General features: G+C 43.4%; 1 protein-coding gene across 2 annotated transcripts in view; it reads right to left on the bottom strand.

Moving 5' to 3' along the window:
* Positions 1 to 20,816, bottom strand: part of slc22a18 (solute carrier family 22 member 18) — a 182,068-nt gene that overhangs the window by 14,530 nt on the left and 146,722 nt on the right. The window lies entirely within an intron of this gene.

The following is a 20,816-nucleotide window of genomic DNA, read 5'->3' as shown; positions in this document are numbered from 1 at the left end:
TTTGGCTCAGCTCCTTCTTCACCACGATGGACCGGTAAAGTGACTGCATCACTGCGGAGGCCGCACCAATCCGCCTGTCGATGTCACGCGCTATCCTTCCCTCATTCGTGAACAAGATCCCGAGATACTTAACCTCTGGGTGATATTATTCATAAACATTGCATTAGTTTCCACTGTTATGCTGATGACACAGTTGTATGTTTCTGCAAAACCTGATGAGAGACACCAGCTTAATAGAATTGAGGAATGTGTAAAAGACATTAGACACTGGATGCTTATTAACATCCTTCTGCTCAACTCTGACAAGACTGCAGTACTTGTACTAGGACCACATGCAGATAGAAGTAAGTTTTCTGATTACATAGTAACTCTAGATGGCCTTTCTGTTTCTTTGCGTGCAGCAGTAAAAGACCTCGGAGTGATTATTGACCCTAGTCTTTCATTCGAAACTCACATTGTTAACATTACCCGGATAGCTTTCTTTCATCTCAGAAATATTGCTAAGATAAGAAATTTAATGTCACTACATGATGCGGAAAAACTAGTTCATGCTTTTGTTACCTCCAGGTTGGATTACTGTAATGCCTTACTGTCTGGATGTTTCCATAAGTGCATAAACAAGCTCCAGTTAGATCAAAATGCAGCAGCAAGAGTCCTTCCTAGAACTAGAAAATATGACCACATCACTCCTGTCTTATCCACACTGCATTGGCTCCAAAATCAAATTTCATATTGATTATAAAATACTACTATTGACCTTTAAACCACTGAATGGTCTCGCTCCACAGTACCTGAGTGAACTTCTGGTCCTCTATGACCCGCCATGCCGACTTGGATCAAAAGGTGCAGGCTATCTGCTGGTACCTTGTATAGTGAAGGCTACATCAGGGGGCAGAGCCTTTTCTTACAAAGCCCCACAGTTATGGAACAGCCTTCCAAGTAACATTCGGGAATCAGACACAGTCTCAGCATTTAAGTCTAGGCTGAAAACATATCTGTTTAGTCAAGCCTTTTGTTAATGGTGTTTATGAGGTAAAGAAATAGATCTGGAGGGTCCTCAGACATAGAGTGTTTTGGTGAACTGGGATGAATGGCTGCTGTCACTCCCCCACTCACTTGCTCACTCGAATTTGTTGACGGTGTAGTGGTTGGCTGCTTTACGTCCCAGGGCTCCCTCATGCCCGTGTTATCTTCTGGCTCTCCCCTTTTAGTTAGTTTTGCAGGAGTCCCTGCTTGTACTCAGTGCAGTACGTATATATACTGTTCCTACTTATTCAGGTGACATCGGCCATACCTAACAACCTGTGTTTTCTTTCTCTCTCCCCCCCAATCTGTCCTTCTGAGTTACATGTCGGTCCTGGGATCGAGATGCTGACCTCTTCTGCTCCGCAGACCTGCCTGATCCATCCTGGTGCCCTGCGTCTGGTTGGAGTCTCATTGCATCACTCCTGTGGAGGACGACCCCATGTGGACAGTTGAAAGTCACACTTGGAGGACGCTCTGGACACTTACAGTAATGCTTTTATGGCTGAGGACTACAGTTGACTTGCTAACTTTAGGACTGCAGATGTCATGAACAATTTTGCACTCAAGTTTCCATCAGTGAAGAGTTTATAACAATTGCGTCCTCCAGGTGTGACTTTCAACTGTCCTCATGGGGCCGTCCTCCACAGGAGAGATGCGATGAGACTCCAACCAGACACAGGGCACCAGGATGGATCAAGCAGGTCCGAGGAGCAGAAGAGGTCAGCATCTCGATACCAGGACCAACATGTAACTCAGAGGGACAGATTTGGGGGGGGGGGGGGGAACACAGGTTATTAGGTATATGCCCACTGTCACCTGAATAAGTAGGAACAGTATACATATTGCACTGAGTACAAGCAGGGACTCCGGCAACTAACTATGACAGCATAACTAAAAGGAGAGAGCCAGAAGGTAACACAGGCATGAGGGAGCCCCGGGACATAAAGCAGCCAGCCACTACACCGTCAACAAATTCGAGTGAGCAAGCGAGTGGGGACTGACAGCATCCATACATCCCAGTTTACCAAAACACTCCAGATCTACACCTTTACCTCAGACACCATTAACAAAAGACTTGACTAAACAGATAGGTTTTCAGCCTAGACTTAAACACTGAGACTGCATGTGCGTTTACATGCACATAGAGAGAATCGAATTTCTGCCGTTGCTTGACTGAAATCGAAGTTCAAAATGCCATGTATACACCTTAATTCGGCTGAAATTGAACCAAACTTGATTTCTCGGAATCGAACTACACGACCTAGATTATGCGATTTCTGCCGAGCTACTTAGTGCATGTATACCCTATTGAGCTACGTATTCGAGCTACTTACTTCAGCACTGCCCCTTCCGGAAGTGACGAGTGACGAGACCACAAGGGAAACACAACAGCCTCGGTCGGCATGACAACGAATCATGACAACGGCATGAATCTTTTCTTTTTGTGGCATTGTTTGCACTGTTAAAATTTAGCTCACTTACTGTATCACCAAATACATCTGTACAGCTGTTGCATAGCTGTGAATTGTGTACATAAACAAGTAATTGTATTTGTGTGTGTGTGTGTATATACACACACAAATATATGTCCAACATCTGAAGAATGTCAATAAAAACAAAACAATTGAACTTTGTGTGTTTATTAAGACATAAGTTAAATTGTAAGCAAAAAATGGACTTGAGAAAAATATTATTGTGCAAAATAAGTTGTCTTACAAAACAGTGGTCTGCACCGGACAGTTTGTAGCCATACAGTCTGTTAGAGCAAGCCTAACAGCTTGAACACGGAACTGCCAGTGTTACCAGATTGGGGGGTTTTAAGTGCATTTTAGCGGATTTGAACATGTTTTGGGCTGGAATACGTCAGCAGTATCTGGCAACACTATAGCTCTTCTTCATGATGACAACCGGAAGTGTACCAACACGATGGGGCATGTAGCGCCACGTGTGGCTTGGGTGCACAATGCACCTTGCACAATAGCCCGATTTCACTTGTGCATGTAGGATTGGATTTCTCTGGCACCCCTGCTGGGACCCTTTGCTCGATTACCGACAGTAGCTCGATTTGGATGTGCATGTAAACGTACTGTGTGTCTGATTCCCGAACACTAATTGGAAGGCTGTTCCATAACTGTGGGGCTTTGTAAGAAAAGGCTCTGCCCCCTGATGTAGCCTTCACTATATGAGGTACCAGCAGAACACTACTGAACAACAATGGTGTGCACGGCAGGGTTGCAAGGAGAAAGCCACTGCTCTCCAAAAAGAACATTGCTGCTCGTCTGCAGTTTGCTAAACATCATGTGGACAAGCCAGAAAGCTATTGGAAAAATGTTTTTTTAGACAGATGAGACCAAAATAGAACTTTTTGGTTTAAATAAGAAGCATTATGTTTGGAGAAAGGACAACATTGCATTCCAGCATAGGAACCTTATCCTATCTTTTTTTTTCCCCTGTTTCCGGTTGAGTGTACGTCGTGCGCATTCTGGCTGCCGCTTCTCACTGGAGCTTTATTATTTTATTTTCTCTCCTTTATTTTAATTTTTTTTCTTTTTTCTGTGTTTGATGGATGTTTGAGTGTTTTTGTCCGCTGGTGGTGGTCTAGCTCTGGACCCAGTTTTGGGTGTCGGTTCCCTCCAGGCCTTGGTTCGCTGTGGGTGATGCCTGTGCTCCCAGCTATGGACTGCAGAGAGCTCGTTGCTCATTTTAACATCGTGGTTGTCCAGCGCTCTGTGCTTTAATGCTTGGCGTGATGTTCTGAGCGATGTTGCTTGGTGGTGTCGCGGCAGCTGTGCAGGCGGTTTGGGACACACCAATGCTCTGCACGGCGGTGCTGTTGTAGATCCATGGCATGATGTTTGAGCGATGTTGCTGGTGGCATCACGGTGGCTGTGCTGGAGATGTGGGACTTGTTTTCGTGCGCCTTTTGGTGGGACTGTGACCACTACACCACTGGAATGATATCCTGACCTCTATTTGGTGGACTTTTTTTTCTGCTTATTATTGTAAAGCAACCTTGGGTTTTGAAAAAGGCGCTATATAAATTGAACATATTATTATTATTATTACTACTACTATCTGTGAAACATGGTGGTGGAAGTATCATTGATGGGGCCTGTTTTGCTGCATCTGGGCCAGGACGGCTTGCCATCATTGATGGAACAATGAATTCTAAATTATACCAGCAAATTCTAAAGGAAAGTGTCAGGACATCAGTCCATGAACTGAATCTCAAGAGAATGTGGGTCATGCAGCAAGACAACGACCCTAAGCACACAAGTCATTCTACCAAAGAATGGTGAAAGAAGAATAAAATTAATGTTTTGGAATGGCCAATTCAAAGTCCTGACCTACATCCAATCGAAATATTGTGGAAGGACCTGAAGTGAGCAGTTCATGTAAGGAAACCCACCAACATCCCAGAGTTGAAGAGGTTTTGTATGGAGGAATGGGCTAAAATTCCTCCAAGCCAGTGTGCCGGACTGATCAACAGTTACCAGAAATGTTTAGTTGCAATTATTGCTGCACAAGGGGGTCACACCAGATACTGAAAGTAAAGGTTCACATACTTTTGCCACTCACAGATATGTAATACTGGATCATTTTTCTCAATAAATAAATGACCAAGTATAATATTTTTGTCTCATTTGTTTAACTGGGTTCTCTTTATCTACTTTAGACTTGTGTGAAAATCTGATGTTTTAGGTCATATTTATGCAGAAATATAGAAAATTCTAAAGGGTTCACAAACTCGAGCACCACTGTGTGTGTGTGTGTGTGTGTGTGCATGCATATATATATATATATATATATATATATATATATATATATATATATATAAATAAAATAAATAACAGGGTTGAATGTGTTCCCTGAATTTCCCCATCTATGTTTGATTTCTTGCCCATTTTCCTTTAAGTCCTGTTGTAGTCTGGGGGGGCGGGGTTTCCCCATGCTAGGATCTTTTAAATTTGCTGGTGCCCTCAACTCTGCCTCTTTTGCGACTGGCTTCAGGCAGAGGTATGTGGTATTTATGTGCACTTTTTTTTTAATTTTGTTGTTTTCTTATTTACTAGTTTGAGTTTTGTATATCTATAACGTAGTAGCAATGTTAGTGCATTGTATGCTGTATGCACGAGTTTTGCTGTTTTATTTCTGTGTGCATTAAATCAGTTTAGCACACTTGCTCATGTTGCAGTCAGCTAGCGAGGCTGGAGTGGTAGCTATTGCTTCAGCTAGCAATGTTATGAGTGTAGTACTGTCCGCTGTATTTAATGTGGTTTACCTGGTTTATTTGGCAGGAGTGTAACGCGTCTGGCTTGCTTCGGTGCCTGATTATTTTATTTCTTTTCATATATCTCAGAACAATAAAACTCTGAAATCAGGTCGGGTGTGACGTCCTTCCTTCAGAATACACAACACAGAGAGAACGTGGGGGAGGGGAGATGACCTTCGTTACACATATATACATTCCATACACATTTTTATATATATATATATATATATATATATATATATATATATATATATATATACATACACACACACATATACACAGTGGCAGCCATTGAATTTGTTCCACGTTTCCGTGACTGGCCCTCAGCAGGCCCTTGGCCGTCCCCTGACTGGTTCGTGACTGTCTGCCGATTGGTCCGTGCAGATAATTTATCCCCCACAATGACGTAGTCAATGCAGTCCTGACTGGTGACACCCCTAATTAGCTTGTGTGAAAACCAGCTGCTATCCCTCATTTTTCCACGGGGAGGAGCAGTGATTGTCCGTTTCACAAAGCAGGTTTATCAAACGCTGAGAACAGCTGATTTCAGTTAGTTAATTCAACCTGGAGGACTTTCACCGGGAGTTAAAAAGCCATAAGATTTTAATGCGCTCATACAGCGAGTTTGAATATGTTTATATATAATTGAAATAAAAGATAGATTGATTGATTGAAGTGCGCATGCTCTCTACATAAACACTGTCTAGTGCAGCATGGATAGGCATAAATAAATAAATAAATAAATAAATAAAGCCTCCGCTACTGTCTAGTCCCAGAGAGGCTCGGCGTAGGCCACTGATGAAACTATTTGGCTGTCCTACTACTAGGCAACTACTTGTCTCAATACTAGGCCTTTTGTAGTAGTAGTAATAATGATATTTGCCTACTGAAAAGTGATCAGGTGAAAAGTTGAAGCCGCAGCAAGACCTTTGCTATTAAGCCTTTTGTAGGTTAAACAGGCTTCGGCAGACAATGTCCTCGAAAGGCTGTGTTTTTCTTTGGTTTGATTAGCCTACGATTTAAATCTTTAAACATTATGGTTTCAGCAGTTCGCTTAAACATTGGAGGCTGCGGAGTCGGGCTGCAAGATTTCCCGATACTTGTTTAAGATGACAAACTTCGTAGTAAGGAGAAAATAATTCCACAGTATTTACTGCCTCGTCAGTCTCAAAAATTAATAGTGAAGGACCAGCGCGAATTAAGTCCCAAAAAAACATCTCGTAGGCCTATATTTTACATTTTCAAAAAAGTCCGGAATTGGAAGTCAGTCAGTGGAGTGTAATGAAGTGTCTCATTCACTAAGCATAAAAGGTCGGAAAACAGTGGAGAAAACAGCGATTGCTTAAATAGGCTACTAATGTTTTACATTAGTAATTTAATGTATGTGACAAATAAATTCATTGATTAAATAGATAAAGAAGCGAATACTCCGAAGCTCAAAATTCAGGAAAGTGGCTCCGGTGTCGCAAGTGCACAAGAACAGTTATTTGAAAGTTAACCTAATGAATTTGTGCGTGCACGTGCGATTTCATGAAGAACTGGGACAATTGGCATTCGGTGAAAGATTCACACCTATGACTCATTATATTCGCGCACGCCCTCTCGCCCACTGTTGCTTCGTTTTCCCGATTTACACGCGTGTCTCAAGATGGAGTTTTCAGAAATCTCCACTCTGCCCAGAGTTTGCAAAAGTAGCTGTTTTCAGTGACTGAAACCTCCGTATAGGTGTGAATGAGAGGTGCAACCGAATAAATAAACATGTGTCTTTTTTATCCGGCTACATGTAGGCTATCACTGCGCAAAGCCTCTAATGTTGAAATGATAATAATATTTGTTAAAATAATAGTAGGCTAATTTCCACATTAATCAGTAAAATGGCACAAGGGATGTGATGGGGGGATGGCCGTTTTATAAGGGGAATGATTTGAGATTTTTATTTCAGAAGGGGGATGCCTCCCCCCACATCCCCCCTCAACTCGAGTACTGCGTATAAGGCCACCGGACATAGGCCCTTCGATTTCCATCACTAGAGCGCGTCAAATTACTTTCGGTTTTGCCAGCATGGACGCGCTTCTTTTAAATGAAAGCACAGATGTGTCAGACATCAACAAAACGGTAAAGAATAAGTGGAGATGGGCTTGGCTAAATGAAATGGGCGATAATGGCAAGCCATTTAGTTCATGGTGCAAAAAGATGAAAATGGCAGGTGTGTGCTTTTGTGTAGTTTGCCATAAAAAAAGTCTATGGAAGCAATGGCAAGAAACTAGATGCCTTTGGCTTCACTGCGAAGAAGCAGAAAAAGTGAACTTTTACTTTACTTTTCTTGCAAGTTCTTTCTGTTCCACTCTTTTGAAAGCATGGTTAAAGTTCGACTGCACTTGCACTTTTCTCTTAACCACTGTTGTGCATTACTAAAGTATTGTTGAAATAAATTTTGGACTTTGCGCTGAAAACTTGATGTTTCATCATTTATAGCCAGTAATGACAATGGTAAAGTCTTGCCTTAGCTTTAGTCATTGTTAAAATTACGTAAATGTACTATAAGTAGGGGCCGAGGGGATAATGGACAACACGGCGTTTAAAATTTGACGCATTGCTGATGTGGTAGGGGCCAACGACATAGAGCTTTTTTTTCAGTCAGATGATTTATTTTTTTTGCTTTAATCCATGAGTGCAGACATCCCAAGTCTCCCGGAAGTCTCCCGCATATTGATAGTGGCTCCCTGATGCCCGCAAATTGGAGAATATCTCCCGGAATCTAGAGCAAGTGAGCAAGAGCGTGCACACGAAACATTAATGTCTGCATCGCGCATATGACGGAGTGCACGAGGGAGCCTGTGTGTGTGCCTGTTCATGTAGCGCATGCTCGACAAAAAGCATCCTGACTGGTTTACAGACATCCAAACTCATTTAGAACAGTGTAGAAATGAGCAGGAGAAAAACAGGGAGGGCTCGGAAAATGACTGCAGGCCGGAATCAAACCCGGGTCCCTGGATTTATGGTGTGGCGCCTTATACACCTGAGCCACAAAGTCCTGCTGGTATTGCTTTTAAATAGCCTACTTAAATCCTTAAAATGAGTCATGTAACGCATGTCTTCTGTGATCTGATCTCCAATGGTGAAATAAACCAGTTGTGATATGAGTACAGTCTGTTGTTTTAGAAGATAAATTTAATATACAATTTAATATATAGCCTAATGAAAATATCAAATCAAAATCAAATCAAGTTTATTTGTATAGCGCTTTTAACAATAAACATTGTCGCAAAGCAGCTTTACAGAATTTGAACGACTTAAAACATGAGCTAATTTTATCCCTAATCTATCCCCAATGAGCAAGCCTGTGGCGACGGTGGCAAGGAAAAACTCCCTCAGACAACATGAGGAAGAAACCTCGAGAGGAACCAGACTCAAAAGGGAACCCATCCTCATTTGGGCAACAACAGACAGCCTGACTATAATATTAACAGTTTTAACAGGTATAACCCTCAACTGTCCTCATGGGGCCGTCCTTCACAGGAGCAGTGCGATAAAACTCCGACCAGACACAGGGCACCAGGATGGATCAAGCAGGTCCGAGGGGCAGAAGTGGCCAGCATCTCAATCCCAGGATCAACATGTAACTCAGAGGGACAGATTTGGGGGGGGGGAAGAGAGAGAAAGAAAACACAGGTTGTTAGGTATGCCCTAAAAATGACAAGTATTAAATCTGTGTGGTAGGCTCGCAGAGACGAGAGTCTTGACATCAGGCATAACACACAACAATGGCATGTTAATATGGTAAAAAATATATCATGACCTGCTCTGGCTGGATGCTTGATTGGGTGATGGGAGCACACTCCTCAGCAATGATGAGATGCAGATGGGACCCTTAGGGCTGGCCAAGACAATTCAGTTACATTTCACCGGGTCTGGGACATGCGACAGAATGTCTGACGGCCGATTCCCTGCAGGCTACGATAGCCAGTCGAGGTCTCCACCCTCTCCACCAAAAGATTTCCTGTTGACTCCATGTAACTCAGAGGGACAGATTTGGGGTGGGGGGGAGGGAAAGAAAACACAGGTTGTTAGGTATGCCCAATGTCACCTGAATAAGTAGGAGCAGTATACATATTACACCGAGTACAAGCAGGGACTCCGGCAATTAACTATGACAGCATAACTAAAAGGGAAGAGCCAGAAGGTAACACAGGCATGAGGGAGCCCTGGGACATAAAGCAGCCAGCCACTACACCGTCAACAAACTCGAGTGAGCAAGCGAGTGGGGACTGACAGCATCCATACATCCCAGTTTACCAAAACACTATGTCTGAGGACCCTCCAGATCTACTCCTCTACCGCATAAACACCATTAACAAAAGGCTTGACTAAACAGATATGTTTTCAGCCTAGACTTAAATGCTGAGACTGTGTCTGATTCCCGAACATTACTTGGAAGGCTGTTCCATAACTGTGGGGCTTTGTAAGAAAAGGCCCCTGATGTAGCCTTCACTATACGAGGTACCAGCAGATAGCCTGCACCTTTTGATCTAAGTAGGCGTGGCGGGTCATAGAGGAGCAGAAGTTCACTCAGGTACTGTGGTGCGAGACCATTCAGTGCTTTAAAGGTCAATAGTAGTATTTTATAATCAATACGAAATTTGATTGGGAGCCAATGCAGTGTGGATAAGACAGGCGTGATGTGGCCATATTTTCTAGTTCTAGTAAGGACTCTTGCTGCTGCATTTTGAACTAACTGGAGCTTGTTTATGCACTTATTGGAACATCCAGACAGTAAGGCATTATAATAATCCAACCTGGAGGTAACGAAAGCATGGACTAGTTTTTCTGCATCATGCAATGACATTAAATTTCTTATCTTTGCAATATTTCTGAGATGAAAGAAAGCTATCCGGGTGATGTTATCAATGTGAGTTTCGAATGAAAGACTGGGGTCAATAATCACTCCGAGGTCTTTTACTGCTGCACGTGAAGAAACAGAAAGGCCATCCAGAGTCACTGTGTAATCAGAAAACTTACTTCTAGCTGCATGTGGTCCTAGCACAAGTACTTCAGTCTTGTCAGAGTTAGGCAGAAGGAAATTAATAAGCATCCAGTGTCTAACGTCCTTAACACATTCCTCAATTCTATTAAGCTGGTGTCTCTCATCAGGTTTTGCAGAGACATACAACTGTGTGTCATCAGCATAACAGTGGAAACTAATACAATGTTTATGAATAATATCGCCCAGAGGTAACATATATAGAGAAAAAAGCAGTGGACCCAAGACAGAACCTTGTGGAACACCAAACTTTACCTTGGTACGTCTAGAAATATCACCATTTATATCAACATACTGATAACGATCAGTTAGATAAGACCTGAGCCAGGAGAGGGCCATTCCCTTAACTCCCACAACATTTTCTAGTCTGTCCAGAAGAATGGAATGATCAATGGTATCAAATGCTGCACTAAGGTCAAGCAACACAAGTAGCGAGACACAGCCCTGATCAGACGCCAACAGTAGGTCGTTTACTACTTTAACCAGTGCTGTCTCTGTGCTATGATGAGGTCTAAATCCTGACTAAATAATATAAATAATATTTTATAATATAATATCACGACATATTACTGTCTGTAACTGTTCGTCACTAAAGCGTTTTCTAAGATCATAATGTCTGATATCTCATCTCATTATCTCTAGCCGCTTTATCCTGTTCTACAGGGTCGCAGGCAAGCTGGAGCCTATCCCAGCTGACTACGGGCGAAAGGCGGGGTACACCCTGGACAAGTCGCCAGGTCATCACAGGGCTGACACATAGACACAGACAACCATTCACACTCACGGTCAATTTAGAGTCACCAGTTAACCTAACCTGCATGTCTTTGGAGTGTGGGGGAAACCGGAGCACCCGGAGGAAACCCACGCGGACACAGGGAGAACAGGCAAACTCCACACAGAAAGGCCCTCGTCGGCCGCTGGGCTCGAACCCAGGACCTTCTTGCTGTGAAGCGACAGTGCTAACCACTACACCACTGTGCCACCATGTCTGATGATATTATTTTTTATTACATATTAATATTACATCATCACTTTTAGCAATTTTAACAAAAGGTCTGCAAACTTTTTTTCTCAAGACCACATTTACACCGTAATGTAATCATATGAAAAATACCATTACAGACTGGTGGAGCAGCGTGCCGAAAATAATATGTATTTGGTCCAAGGTGTGGGTTTTTTTCATATGTCGCTGGCTCTTTTGCCAGTAGCGCATCACTTGCGCAGGTCTGGGGTTACCCTGCAATTTCGGGTTGTTCTATTATTATTAGGCTACCGCATAAAAGCGGTCACATTCTGTGCTCAATACCTGTATGGACCCTTTTCACGTGACGTCACGACAAACGCGGCCGCCATTTTGGACGTGTACTACCAGTAGTTTACCACAGCCAACACTGAGGAACGGCAGCAAAGAAAGTGTTTATTTTCAGCAAGACTTCCATCATGCCACTATATTGTTGTGCACCTGGATGTAGTAACCATCAACAAACAAGGCAAGGGTTATCATTTTATCGGATCCCGGTAGTTGCTGACTGACGGAGAAGATGGATAGCGGCATACCAACGCTTGTGTAGTGACCACTTTGTTGGAGGTAAGACGAATAAAATTAGCCAGAAAAGGCATTACATTGCTGTTAACATTCTGTGGCGGCGAGTGTGTAACCAAATAGGCTAAAATAACCCATTGTAACCTCTGTTCTTCTGTAGTAGCTATTAGCTAGCGTTGTGTTCCTTTGCTGTTGGTAGACTGTAGGACAGATCAGAGGCAGTGTCCTACAAACAGCGCTTAATTTGAGGGGAGCAAGCCGGAGCACGCTCCGGAACCTCGGGTGTTGGCTCCGGCAGCTATTTACACTGGATCCGGTGATCCGACACCTCTTTTGACTATGTAACAAAAAAAACAAACAAACAAATAATTAAATAAAAAAATGCAAGTTTATTTAGTGTTAATGTCTGATTTTGATATCTGTCTTGTTGGTGATTTCTCTCATGAAACGACATCCACAAAATATCTGCAGATGAACTTAATTTGCAGTGTTATTACAAAACATGCCCAGAAGCGCAGCGCAGAGCCCCCCCTCCCCTCTCCTCTTTTTTTCCGCTCCGGAGCCGCTCATCCTCTGCGCTCCGGGACCTCCCACTTTACAAATTAAGCACTGCCTACAAATAAGTGTTCAAAATAAGAGGAACATGTATTTGTCTCTTAAATCCAGGCCGTTCCCTGTAATCTGTCACAACGGTTGGAGAAAATAATGGCAACTAGTGAGTGCACAAACCATAGAAGGTAAACTGTACACAGCGCCAGGGCAGTGTGATGGTATGTCTACTTTTAGATTGTGTTAGCTTATCAATGAACACACTCGTCACTCGACGAGTTTCACGTCTTTACGACGGATACTTAAATGTGTGTTAGGTATTATTGTTGCAGTCTAAGCAGTCATTGTAGCAGCTAGATGAGCGAGAACCGAAAGGGTCTGTGCCATAAACCGTTATTTCTGTACGGCGTTGCTAATGTGTCGTTACTGTTATTTCTCCCTCTGCTCGCCCTGTAAATGCCCTACGTTGCTGGATAGCGAAGGTATTTTCTGCATCTCGCTCCTTTTTCTTATATGTTCTCCGTTTGTCGCCTTCCTCGCATTCAAACCAATTCGAGCCGAAGTCCGCTACATGTCCAAAATGGTGGTCACGTTTACGAAGGTCACGTGACTGAAAAGGGTCTATACAGCGCTGAAATAAACGTTTTGCAATGAATAAGAAGTGTTTTGAGTTAACAGCATATTTTTTAACACTAGAAGGCCCAAAGTGCAGACTTTAGTCTGCAATGAAATCCCCCCAAATTTGTGAACAAGTCTAACGTACCATTACCTGCCTCCCATTGTTGTGTAAAGAAGCCTAATTATTGTGTTACCTGAGAAATAGCCTCTTTGTTTCTAACCCTAACCAGACTTCGTCACAACCAATGGCCCTTTTCCACTACCCTTTTTAAGCTCACTTCAGCTCGCTTCAGCTCACTTCAGCCCGACACGGCTCGCGTTTCGACTACCAAAAAATAACACAACTCAGCTCGCTTCAGCCCTGCTTAGCCCCTAAAACTCGCACGGTTTTGGAGTGGGGCTGAAGCGAGCCAAACCGAGCCGAGTGAGGCTGGGGGCGTGAGCAGACACTCCCCTGTGCACTGATTGGTGAGGAGGAGTGTCCTCACATGCCCACACATGCCCCGCGAGCACGCTGGGATCTGTAAACACCGTAAACCCGGAAGAAGAATAATTACGAATTACGAGAATTTCTGAAGCCTTATGCGCCTCGCCTCATCTATACGCTCTTGTCAGTATCTGTTGGCGTTGTCGGTGACAACAAGCCACAGAACCAAGACCAGCAACACTAACGACTCCATGTCCATGTTTATTGTTTACTATTCGGGTCATGAGACTACCGCTTAAAAGGTCACTGATGTCACTGTTTGCGCTGCTTAACGACATCACGTGACGTCCACCCACTTTTGCTAACTCCACCCAAAGTGTCCACCCACTTCCAGCCAGCACGGTTCAGCGCGGTTGTAGTCGAAATGCAACTCCAACAGCCCCACTCAGCTCGACCCAGCCGCGTTTGTAGTGGAAAAGCGGCACAAGGCAACCAAGAAGGATCAGTTCTAACCCTAACCCCAAATCCTGGCTCTAACCCCAACCTGAGCTCACCCCTAACCCAACCCCTAGCCCAAAACCTAGCCTCAAATAATAATGGAATAATAACCCAAATATAACATGGGGGTGCTGACCAGGCACTTGTGGAGCATTGAGGATGGGGCTTGGGAAGGACAGTGCACCCTGCAATAATAACAGAAGCACTGAACTTTGTGTACGCTGCCACAAATACACCTGTGGCAAATGTACCGTAGGAAAGACTCACCATGGGAATGTGGAAACTACTAGATGGGACAACTCTATGCTACATTTCTGTGCTTTGTATAGCCTCCATGTGTAGTGAGTCTGCTTTTCTTAGTGTGAAATAAATGTTTATTTTCTTCCTGAAGTTATACCGTCTGTAGTTTTTCCAAGCTGAAATTGTGTTTTTTGGGGCACTCAGTCCTCTGTCATCGTAAGCTTGGCAGAGTAAATTGTCACTGAAATTAGGGTGTAACCTAAAACCAAATTACCATTCATGAATAGCAACCTCAGTGGGGGGTGGAGTGGCTGTTCACAATACAATGGAGACAGCACCTTGAGAGGAAGGGGCATGCAGCAGAAGTGGGCCTTTTCACATACGGTAACACATTATCAACAAAGAAAGAAAAAATACAATGCCAAGGATCAGGAAAAGAACCACAGCGCTGTGATTAGTTGGGCTATCAATGATTGACAGAGCCCCAGCACGTAACTAAGCATTATAAAGTTAAAAAATATTATTTTTATTGAAAAAACAAGAATGTAATGATTTCCAAAATTTCTAAAATGATTTTACCTAACGCAATTTTCTGCTTTAATCCACATTTGCTGGTGTTGAACGTTTTTTTTTTTTGCTTCTCAAAATCATCTCATCACAGATCACTCGCTGCTGTGTGTGAGCTTCCCTGCCCCCTATTTGTTGAAAATCTTCTGTAGATGTCGGGGTTTTATATTGATTTATTATTATTATTATAATTGTTAATAATTAAACGTGATAAATCTGGTTATTAGGAACAAAGGAGGGCATAGTGGGAAACAGTGGCGACTGGTGAAAAAAATTCTTGGTGGGGCTGGTGTGCCAATAGATTTCCCTGCCTAATCCAGTATGAGCATTCAAATGAACAGTCAGAAAATGACAACAATTCCACAATAATAATTTAATTTTCTTCTCAAAATCAGCAGTTTCACAGATAAAGTAAATTAACAATTTACAGCTTTATTAGGCTCCATTTATGCTTTGGAAAGGAACGGTATCAAATACAATACTCAAGTTCTTGAGAGAAGTTTACAGCAAGGGTATGATTTCAGCTGAATCTGTACAAATCAACAGTGTGTGAGAGAGAGAGAGAGAGTGTGAATGAGTGAGAGAGAGGGAGGGGGGAGGCTTCTAAGGTGAGTGTGGGACTGAGTGATTGCATGAAAAGAGAAAGAGATGGTGTGTGTGTGTCTGATTCTAATGCCACTTTTCCACTACAAACGCGGCTGAGCCGTGCCGTGCCGAGTCGAGCTGAGCGGGGCTGTTGGAGTTGCATTTCGACTACAACCGCGCTGAACCGTGCTGGCTGGAAGTGGGTGGACACATTGGGTGGAGTTAGCGAAAGTGGGTGGACGTCACGTGATGTCGTTAAGCAGCGCAAACAGTGACATCAGTGACAGTGGCGGAACAAGTCAGAGCCGGGCCGGGGGCGGGGCAAATGACCGGGCCCTTTATTAAAGCTTATCATAACATCATTTTAGGCTACAAAATGTCCGCAACTGCGGTGTTTACCAATTTCAACACTACCGGGTGCAACTATGTTATTTAGTACATCAAGTCCTTCAAACGAACATGTAACTCAGAAACAAAAAACATTAGGATACTGTACATGGCTCATAATAAAACAGCAATAGCCTATACTGCGCACATTATTTGAAGGGCATACGAATGAGCGCTCAGAGGTTGCAACGGTGACAGGAAGAGTCAGAAATAAAAGGAGGGCGGTGCAAACCTCACTGAATGCACTGTGTTTACCAATTTCAACACTACGGGGTGCAACTATGTTATTTTGTACATTAAGTCCTTCAAACGAACATGTAACTCAAACAAAAAAACATTAGGCGACATACTGTACATGGCTCATAATAAAACATCAATAGCCTACTGCGCGCATTATTTGAAGGGCATACGACGAGCCTTGCGCTCCGCGAACTCGTCCACGATGCTCTGTATGTCACTGATTCAGTGAGCTTTTAAGCGGTAGTCTCACGACCCGGATAGTAAACAATAAACATGGAGGACATGGAGTCGTTAGTGTTGCTGGTCTTGGTGCTGTGGCTTGTTGTCACCGACAACGCCAACAGATACTGGCAAGAGTGTATAGATGAGGCGAGGCGCATAAGGCTTCAGAAATTCTCGTAATTCATAATTATTCTCCTTCCGGGTTTGCGGTGTTTACAGATCCCAGCATGCTCGCGGGGCGTGTGTGGGCATGTGAGGACACGCCTCCTCACCAATCAGTGCACAGGGGAGTGTCTGCTCACGCCCCCAACCTCAGTCGGCACGGTTTGGCTCGCTTCAGCCCCACTCCAAAACGGTGCGAGTTTTAGGGGCTAAGCAGGGCTGAAACGAGCTGAGTCGTGCTGGTTTTTGGTAGTCGAAACGCGAGCCGTGTCGGGCTGAAGTGAGCTGAAGCGAGCTGAAGTGAGCTGAAAAAGGGTAGTGGAAAAGGGCCATAAGGTGAGCGTAAGATTTCTGTGTGAGAGAGTGACTATGAAATGAGGTGTGTGTGGGTGTGTTTTGAGCTAGGTGTATTTCTGTGAAACGGGGAGGAGTGATTATTGTCCAGTATGAACCAAAAGTCTAGTTTTGAACATCACCTCTAACCAGAGAGAGAGAGGTAGTGTGTGTGTGTGCGTGCGCACACGCATTTCTGAGATGAGGGTAAGATTTGTTTTAAGATTTGTTGTAAGAATGTTTTACTCCCCTAAAAGAAACTGAATTACTTTCATTAATCTCTACATCAAAAGCCTCAACTTGCGTACTAGATCCCTTACCGACACATCTATTCAAACAGATAATGCCTGGAGTAATTGAACCGCTTCTAAAAATAATAAATTCTTCTCTTATGATTGGCTATGTACCCAAATCCTTTAAACTAGCAGTTATCAAACCCCTGATTAAAAAACCTGACCTTGATCCCTGTCAGCTGTCCAATTATCGGCCAATATCAAACCTCCCCTTTATCTCCAAGATCCTTGAAAAAGCTGTGGCACAGCAGTTATGCTCATATTTACATAGGAATAACATCCATGAAATGTATCAGTCAGGATTTAGACCTCATCATAGCACAGAGACAGCACTGGTTAAAGTAGTAAACGACCTACTGTTGGCGTCTGATCAGGGCTGTGTCTCGCTACTTGTGTTGCTTGACCTTAGTGCAGCATTTGATACCATTGATCATTCCATTCTTCTGGACAGACTAGAAAATGTTGTGGGAGTTAAGGGAATGGCCCTCTCCTGGCTCAGGTCTTATCTAACTGATCGTTATCAGTATGTCGATATAAATGGTGATATTTCTAGACATACCGAGGTAAAGTTTGGTGTTCCACAAGGTTCTGTCTTGGGTCCACTGCTTTTTTCTCTATATATGTTACCTCTGGGCGATATTATTCATAAACATTGTATTAGTTTCCACTGTTATGCTGATGACACACAGTTGTATGTCTCTGCAAAACCTGATGAGAGACACCAGCTTAATAAAATTGAGGAATGTGTTACGGACATTAGACACTGGATGCTTATAAATTTCCTTCTGCTTAACTCTGACAAGACTGAAGTACTTGTGCTAGGACCACATACAGCTAGAAGTAAGTTTTCTGATTACACAGTAACTCTGGATGGCCTTTCTGTTTCTTCACGTGCAGCAGTAAAAGACCTCGGAGTGATTATTGACCACAGTCTTTCATTCGAAACTCACATTGATAACATCACCCGGATAGCTTTCTTTCATCTCAGAAATATTGCAAAGATAAGAAATTTAATGTCATTGCATGATGCAGAAAAACTAGTCCATGCTTTCGTTACCTCCAGGTTGGATTATTGTAATGCCTTACTGTCTGGATGTTCCAATAAGTGCATAAACAAGCTCCAGTTAGTTCAAAATGCCGCAGCAAGAGTCCTTACTAGAACTAGAAAATATGACCACATCACGCCTGTCTTATCCACACTGCATTGGCTCCCAATCAAATTTCGTATTGATTATAAAATACTACTATTGACCTTTAAAGCACTAAATGGTCTCGCACCACAGTACCTGAGTGAACTTCTGCTCCTCTATGACCCGCCACGCCTACTTAGATCAAAAGGTGCAGGCTATCTGCTGGTACCTCGTATAGTGAAGGCTACATCAGGGGGCAGAGCCTTTTCTTACAAAGCCCCACTGTTATGGAACAGCCTTCCAAGTAATGTTCGGGAATCAGACACAGTCTCAGCATTTAAGTCTAGGTTGAAAACATATCTGTTTAGTCAAGCCTTTTGTTAATGGTGTTTATGAGGTAAAGGAGTAGATCTGGAGGGTCCTCAGACATAGAGTGTTTTAGTAAACTGGGATGTATGGATGCTGTCAGTCCCCACTCGCTTGCTCACTTGAGTTTGTTGACGGTGCAGTGGCTGGCTGCTTTATGTCCCGGGGCTCCCTCATGCCTGTGTTACCTTCTGGCTCTCTCCTTTTAGTTATGCTGTCATAGTTAGTTGCCGGAGTCCCTGCTTGTACTCGGTGCAATATGTATACTGTTCCTACTTATTCAGGTGACATTGGGCATACCTAACCACCTGTGTTTTCTTTCTCTCCCCCCCCCCACCCCAAATCTGTCCCTCTGAGTTACATGGAGTCAACAGGAAATCTTTTGGTGGAGACGGTGGGGACCTCGACTGGCTATCGTAGCCTGCAGGGAATCGGCCGTCAGACATTCTGTCGCATGTCCCAGACCCGGTGAAATGTAACTGAATTGTCTTGGCCAGGCCTAAGGGTCCCATCTGCATCTCATCATTGCTGAGGAGTGTGCTCCCATCACCCAATCAAGCATCCAGCCAGAGCAGGTCATGATATATTTTTTTACCATATTAACATGCCATTGTGCGTCATGCCTGATGTAAAGACTCTCGTCTCTGCGAGCCTACCACACAGATTTAATACTTGTCATTTTTAGGGCATACCTAACAACGTGTTTTCTTTCTCTCTCTCTCTCTCCCCCCCCCCCCCATCTGTCCCTCTGAGTTACATGTTGATCCTGGGATTGAGATGCTGGCCTCTTCTGCCCCTCGGACCTGCTTGATCCATCCTGGTGCCCTGTGTCTGGTCGGAGTTTTATCGCCCCACTCCTGTGAAGGACGGCCCCATGAGGACAGTTGAGGGTTATACCTGTTAAAACTGTTAATATTATAGTCAGGCTGTCTGTTGTTGCCCAAATGAGGATGGGTTCCCTTTTGAGTCTGGTTCCTCTCGAGGTTTCTTCCTCATGTCGTCTGAGGGAGTTTTTCCTTGCCACCGTCGCCACAGGCTTGCTCATTGGGGATAGATTAGGGATAAAATTAGCTCATGTTTTAAGTCGTTCAAATTCTGTAAAGCTGCTTTGCGACAATGTTTATTGTTAAAAGCGCTGTACAAATAAACTTGATTTGATTTGTGTGAGAGAGTGAAGGATTTGAAGTTACTGTCCAGTTCAGAACTGAGAGACAACACTAACCAAAACTAACAATAATAATAAAGAAAAGTTCTGATTCTGACCAGAGACCTCAAGTTTATCACCATAGCAACCAAACATTTCCCACATTTTCTGTAGCAGGGGCGACATTTCCAGCGCCCCAAAACCATTACATTCGGCGATGCTGATTGGCCAAATATTTATTATTTTTCCCTAGCAACCATACACGATTGGCTATTTCGCTGCACTTCTGGGGCGCTTTGTTGAGCGCCCAGGAAGAGAAATGATCCGAGTCTGTCGGTGGAAATTCACTGTTGAATGAGAGTCAGTTGGTGGAAATGTTGTTTAAATAATTTAGATTGCATGTAGGCACACACTATTAAGTAAAACTGACATTGATAATGAAATGTATATATTATATATACATATATATTTTTTTCCCTCCACATCTGGGAGGGCGGCGCCCGAGCGCCCCCTATGGGCCAGCCGCCACTGGTGGGAAATGATACGGTAACTGTCTCCTGTCGGTTCGAATACGATACTGTTTTGTGATTACACTGTACTGGTTAATAAAAATAGACAAATGGCATGAACCTCTATACTGTCTCTTATTACACTAAAGAAAGGGCCTGGCCGAGTCACTCACTACGTTTACATGCACATAGAGAGAATCGAATTTCTGCCGTTGCTCGACTGAAATCGAAGTTCAAAATGCCATGTATACACCTTAATTCGGCTGAAATTGAACCGAACTTGATTTCTTGGAATCGAGCTACACGACCTAGATTATGCGATTTCTGCCGAGCTACTTAGTGCATGTATACCCTATTGAGCTCCGTATTCGAGCTACTTACTTCAGCACTGCCCCTTCCGGAAGTGACAAGACCACAAGGGAAACACAACAGCCTCGGTCGGCATGACAACGGCATGAATCTTTTCTTTTTGTGGCATTGTTTGCACTGTTAAAATTTAGCTCACTTACTGTATCACCAAATACATCTGTACAGCTGTTGCATAGCTGTGAATTGTGTCGAAAAAAAAAACAGCCTCGGTCGGCATGACACTTCACCTTAGCCGCCCACTTTATTAGGAACACTTCTGTTCGTACATACAAACCACAAACACTCTTCTTAGAG

Source organism: Neoarius graeffei, chromosome 27 (assembly GCF_027579695.1).
Source record: "Neoarius graeffei isolate fNeoGra1 chromosome 27, fNeoGra1.pri, whole genome shotgun sequence".
In the NCBI taxonomy this organism is placed as follows: domain Eukaryota; kingdom Metazoa; phylum Chordata; class Actinopteri; order Siluriformes; family Ariidae; genus Neoarius; species Neoarius graeffei.
Note: the sequence above shows the minus strand (reverse complement) of the source record. Positions and strands in the feature narration are given on the sequence as shown.